Consider the following 6,629-nt stretch of genomic DNA (forward strand, 5'->3'; position numbering starts at 1 on the left):
GAACTAGAAATATATGGTGCTCTCTTTCGCGAATTTAGAGATGTCTTTGCATGGTCATATGATGAAATGCCAGGCATTGACTCGAGCATAGTTGAACATGAGATTAAAATGTATCCTGATGTCAAACCAGTAAGACAACGGCTTCGACAGGTTCACCCCAAGAAAGCCGCTGCCATTAAGGCAGAAGTTGAAAAACTTCTCCATGCTGGATTCATCTACCCGGTTCCTCTAACCGATTGGGTATCGAATATTGTCCCTATTATGAAAAAACAAGGGACGATAAGAGTGTGCGTTGACTATAGGGATGTAAACCAAGCTTTTCCAAAGGACAACTACCCTACACCCTTCATCGACCAGATAATTGATGAATGCGCCGGATGTGAAATCTTTTCCTTTATGGATGGATTTTCCGGGTATAATCAAATAAATATCCGCCCACAGGACCAGTCTAAGACTGCATTTATTTGTCCGTGGGGCACATTCGCTTATCAAAAATTACCCTTTGGTTTAAAGAACGCAGGGGCGACGTTTCAGAGGGCAATGAATTATGCCTTCCATGACATCAAGAACATCGTTCAACCTTACCTCGACGATCTTCCGGCTCATTCGCGGAAGCGGACTGATCATCCGCGGCATTTGAGAGCAATATTTCTACGTTGCCGACACTACAAGATAAGACTCAATCCGCACAAATGTGTGTTTTGCGTCGGTTCTGGTCGTTTACTTGGCTTTGTAGTCTCTAAGGATGGGATTCGTCTCGACCCCTGTAAGGTTCAGGCAATCATTAATTTGCCTCCACCTTCAAATTTGCTTCAGATTCAGAAACTCCAAGGGAAAGCAAACTTTCTGAGGAGGTTCATTCCAAATTACGCAGAACTTGCCAAAGGTTATACTCATCTTTTGAAAAAGGATGTGCCTTTTGTCTGGGACCAGGTTGCGCAAGCTTCCTTTGACGCTCTGAAAGATTCTCTAGTAAGAGCATCATTAATGTACGCCCCGGACTATCAAAGAGATTTTAACCTGTATCTAGCTGCAGCAGATACGACCATTGCGATGGTCTTAGTGCAAGAAGTCGATGGAATTGAACATCCTATTTATTATTTAAGTAAAAACTTAAATGACACAGAAAGTAAATATTCCTATGTTGAAAAACTAGCGCTTGCTGCTGTTCAAGCGATTCAAAGGTTTCGACATTATGTCCTCTTTAGGAAAACTACCATTCTGTCAGATTGCAACCCCATGACGTATATACTGTCGCGACAGTTGCTTGGGGGCAAATATTCAAAATGGATAGCCATCCTTCAAGAGTTTGATTTGGATTTTGTAAAATCCAAATCGAAGAAAGCTCTAGTTTTCGCGGAATTATTATGCGATCTCCCATCGTCGTCCAACGATGAAACATCAGAACAGTCAATCGTGGATGAAAATTTGTTTCTGATATCAGTAAGCGATGAGTGGTATGGAGACATCATTGTTTATCTCCAAACCCAAAAATTTAGGCCTAATACCTCACACTCGGAACGGAAGCGTATACGATACCAATCTAAAGACTACATGATCGTCGGTGATACACTTTACCGTCGTGGTGTCGATACGGTTTTGAGGAGGTGCCTTACCCATGAGGAGGCCGAGAAAGCCCTGAATGATTGTCATTCAGGCGCGTGCGGGGGGCATCAATCTGGATATGCAACAGCACAAAGAATCTTACGAGCAGGATATTTCTGGCCAACTATGTTTAAAGATTGCATAATAGCTGTCAGAAGTTGCCATGCATGTCAGATCTTTGATAGCAAAACCAGGAGACCACCCGCACCCTTGCAGCCTATAGTTGCTGTTGGGCCTTTTGCCAAGTGGGGCATCGATTTCATGCAATGTAACCCCACCTCGACCGGGGGGCATGGGTATATTATAGTCGCTGTTGACTATTTTACCAAATGGGCCGAGGCGATGCCTACATTGGATAACACTGGTGAAACAGCTGCCCTTTTCTTTTTTAATCATGTAGTCGCCAGGTTCGGCGTTCCGCAGGCTATAGTGACAGATCATGGATCGCATTTTCGCAATCACATGATGGTTGAATTAGCTGCCAAACTAGGGCTATCTCACGACAGCTCTACCCCATATTATCCACAAGCCAACGGACAAGTTGAGGCAATCAACAAGGTCCTGAAGCGTATGTTGCAAAGGATGATCGGGGTTCACAAAAGAAGATGGCACCTACTCCTGTACTCAGCATTGTGGGCTTACCGAACCTCGGTGAAGAACGCCACTGGGTTCACACCATTCCAATTGGTGTATGGCCTGGAGGCAGTCTTACCGATCCAGTGCGAAATTTCGTCTCTTAAACTCGCAATTGACCTCCTCCCCGGAACCTCAGAAGAAGAAGCTCGTTTCTTGGAATTGATCCAGTTGGATGAAAACCGTCGTGACGCCGCTTTGGCGAACGAAGCCCATAAGAAACGAGTCAAAGCACAGTTCGACAAGAATGTCAAACCTCGTATCTTCTCTGAGGGTGACTTGGTTTTGCTTTACGACCAAGAATCCGATAAATTAGGAGCAGGAAAATTCAAGTCCTTATGGATGGGTCCCTATATTGTTAAAAGGGTGTTAGCAAAAGGAGCCTACGAGTTAATGGATTATGACGGGATACCACTGGCGCAACCCCACAACGGGTTGTACCTCAAGCGTTACTATGCCTGAATAGTAACCTGAGTGCTTTTGTTGTATTTTGTTTTCGCTAAAGTGTTTGTTTCGGTTTAGTAATCCACCCTTCTCGTTTGTTGCAGATGTCGAATTATTCTGAGACATATGTGGGATATGCCGACGGAGCGAGTCGTAGTACGCGGAATTTATCCTCCGCAGCATGGGCCATTTTTTATCCAAGCGGCGAGTTAGTGAGTTTCAGAGGGGTGTGTATTGGGCAGTCAACGAACAACATCGCTGAGTATAGCGCGTTGATTGAACTCCTCTCTGATACCATCGCTCATGGTATACGCCGACTAATTGTTAGGCTAGACTCACAGCTTGTGATACTACAACTCACTGGTATATATTCAGTCCGCAATCCAGCTATTTATCGAATGTTTCTAAGAGTTAAGATTTTGGAAAGAGAGTTTGATTCAATTCAATACCAGCATATTTCCAGAAACTTGAACACATTAACAGATTCATTAGCAAACTATGTATTAGATAGACATTTGCAAAGAGATGCATCGGTGCTATGCAAGTGGATCGCAAATAAACCAGAATAAACCCCGAAAATCAAAATATATAAAGCTGTTTATAGTCTGTACATAATGTGCTGTAATCAAAACAAAATTGGTCATATGACCTAGAACTCAAAAAGATGCTAGGGGGCACCCTAGCCTAGTGGTGCTCATGAAAGTACGTCACGGTCTGTGCAATCATGCGCAAGAGACGAGTCCATCGTCTAGGCACGCCAATAGTGTGCCGCTGCAACTGTAAAGGTAACTCGTCAATCTGTACATCCGGAAGACCACGAGTAAGGCTCTCGACCTGCTCCTGCACAGCTGCAAGTATCTCAGTATCACCAAGGTCGCGAATAACAACTCGCCTAGCAGGCTCTGCTGCTGGGGCAGCAACTGGCGATCGTGGACGAGCTGTTGGACGAACAGGACCAACATCTGCATGCACCCAAGAGTTTGATCAGTTTTGCACAGTAACATCACGAGTAAAAACAATAAACAGTAATGTGGTCAGAGATTTTACCAATAGCGCCCCATTGCTCGCCATCCGGTAGCACCAAGTCCGGATCACCTCGGTAGTCCATACCCACATATGGATACTCAGAAAACGCCATCTCCTGACGCTCGAACCACCTAAAGAAGGCCTCAGTGAAAGTAATCTGAGGTTGACCAGCATGTCGGGACATGTGGTCAACCCACCTATGCATGCGTGGCTCGGTCGAAGAAGGCAAGTCAAGTATAATATACTGAGGCTGCATCAATGGAATTTTCTCCAAGGCAAAGGCAGTCAAAATAGAACCAAATCCAAAGTTCTTCAGCCTCCCGTCCTTTACCTTGGTCAATTGACTTTTCATCTGAACAAGTACTGCATCACACCAGTTAAACACTTTCGGTTGGAGACACTCCAAGGCGTGCTGCATATAAGATCTGTTGGCAACATGTAAAGCTGCGCTGCCGACCATCCTACCAATAGTAAACAGAATGGACCTAAGAGACCTGTCAGTGATGTCACGGATATTGATCTTGCCGTCTTTGCTCGGCTGTGAACCTTCCCGGCAATACTGACGGATATAGTCTCTGGTGGAAGTAGTCCCTCGAGCCGTACCTGACAAAGAAATGGGGGCACCCCGCCTTGACAACCCAGTCAAGAAGTACATGTCCTCTATGGTCAAGGGGATGGTTTTCCCCCTAATCTGGAATACTTGGTTAACAGGATCCCAAGCATCAAGCATATACTGCAGTAAAGAAATCTGTGCTCTCATGCTAGAGATACGGAAGAACTTCAGTAGGCCACAGTTCCGAAGCGCGTTCACCGTGACCGGGTCATGGAGTGCAACCATGTCCTCTGCTTCATGTTCTCGTTCTCGCCATGTAAGGGACATTTTGTTCAAAGTTCCCTGCAAGCAAAAAAGAGAAGGAGTAAGTTCCTAATTTTGATGAAAAACTGGCGAAAAATCATCAAAAAGCACATGCAGGATCAGTTTTTTTAGGCCCAGCGCAGGCAGAGAGTCTCCCCCTTGCGCTGAGAGGCAGTCTGCCTTAAGACCACCTGAAATACAGCGCAAGTTTCGAAAGGGAAACCTGCGCTGATGCCAGGGCGCCCTGATGAAACCCCTGGGGCCCAGAAACCCTGAAAAATGTGCATGAAACTGAAAAAGGAAACCATGAAAGTGAAGGGCTAAGGTTTAGCTCCTACCTGGTCCAAACGGCGCCGAAAATCGTCCACAGAATCTCCCGGAATCAGCTGGTGAAAATCAAGGAAGAAGAGGCACCTCCAGAGCTCCAACAAGCAAAATGCAAATGAAATGGTAAATGAGAGGTAAAAACACCTTTTTATGACTTTTTACACAGTTTAAAGTTAAATATTAGGGTTATAATCTCCTTTTCATGCAAATATTGTCCATTTCTAACAAAGTTTGTTGCAGCAATTGAATGTGAAGTACTACATTTGAAAAGAGAAAAGCTAGTAAAAGTAAAAAATCAAATTTGACCATGAATCGAGCAGTTTTACCGCAGAATTTATGCTCATTAAAAAATAGAAAAGCGTGAGCAAAAGTTTCCACCAGAGTTCAAGCTCATTAAAAATGAACCTATCTCGGTAAATAACCATTGCGATCGTAAATTTATCAACCTTAAAAGCCTTGGTCGTGTTTTCATCCATCACCTCCATTTCATTTGGCCGGTCGTTCACCCCCATATGTGTGTTTACCCATTTTGAGGAACAGCTGCGAAGAGTGATTTCACCTAGCCATCCTTGTGACACTACCGTGATTGGAAAATTCCAACCTGTACCTGGAATCTGCTGCTATCCCTGTTTATCACTCGTTCCTCAAAAGACGAGTCTTCTTTGAGCTCTTTTCACTGACTCGTAAAATATGAAAAGTTTGCCGAGTTTTGGCCTTCCAGCTCGTTAAACAACCGGAACGCTATCCCTCCTCTAGATTTTAATCTTTTTGGACCTGAGGGATTATTGCACAAAAAGATCGAGCGCTTGTCTTGTTCAGCTCGTTAAAAATACCGAACACCCATCCCTTCTGTATTGTTTTATACTTTTTCGGACTAAAGGGATTAGATGACGAAAAAGGAATCATGGAGTTAACTTTCTGTACCTTTTCAGACTCTCTAAAAATGAAAAGGACCGAGTTATCCTTGTCGTTAGACTCGTTAAATTCATTAAATAGCGACAAACTTGTCTTTAGACGAGAACGAGTTTCCCTATCGCTAGGCTCGTTAAATCATAGCGATGGGCTTGCCCGAAGGGCAGGTTATAGAACAAGCATATGTTATCCTCCTCAAGCTTGACAAAAATAAAGAGGTACTGGTCAGAAATGACTGGGGAAAAATTGGGAGAACATCAAAGTTTAATGGTAGCAAGTCGCTCTTGAACATGACACTTTTCCTCCGTACCACATCGGGTTGGGTTGTTTCATTCACCGGTCTCATCACCATGGTCCTCGCCAAACCATCCACATTTGGGGTAATGCTACCGATCCATCGCATCAGTGTCGTTATATGTTCAAGAGGAGTCATTCTGAAAGTGTCAACCGTGTCCCATCCACTGCCATACATTATCCTTCATCCATTCATGATCGCCACCCTGAATCATATGTCACAGTTTGTTTTCACCTCCACTAAAATCATTAGCTCCGTTCCGTGTCATTGATGTGGGATTCATTAAGGCCCTCCTTTGACGGATCGCTTCTTGTCGACTTCAGCTCATTATCCAAGAAGTTGATCTAGGAACAACCCCATCAGTACTTTGAAGCTTGCATGCCTCAATGGCAAGCTTCTCACTTCCGGCGACAGGTATACATCAATGACCTTCGACCAGAAGATTTTGCGTGGCGTTCGACGCCAAGTCCTTTATTCACGCCACGTGAATTGTACTGCAGTACCTTGAGGGTCATTATCATTATCGGTGAT

This window comes from Pinus tabuliformis, chromosome 6, assembly GCF_031772625.1.
Source record: "Pinus tabuliformis cultivar Carrire ecotype Pingquan chromosome 6, CPIR1, whole genome shotgun sequence".
Lineage (NCBI taxonomy): Eukaryota > Viridiplantae > Streptophyta > Pinopsida > Pinales > Pinaceae > Pinus > Pinus tabuliformis.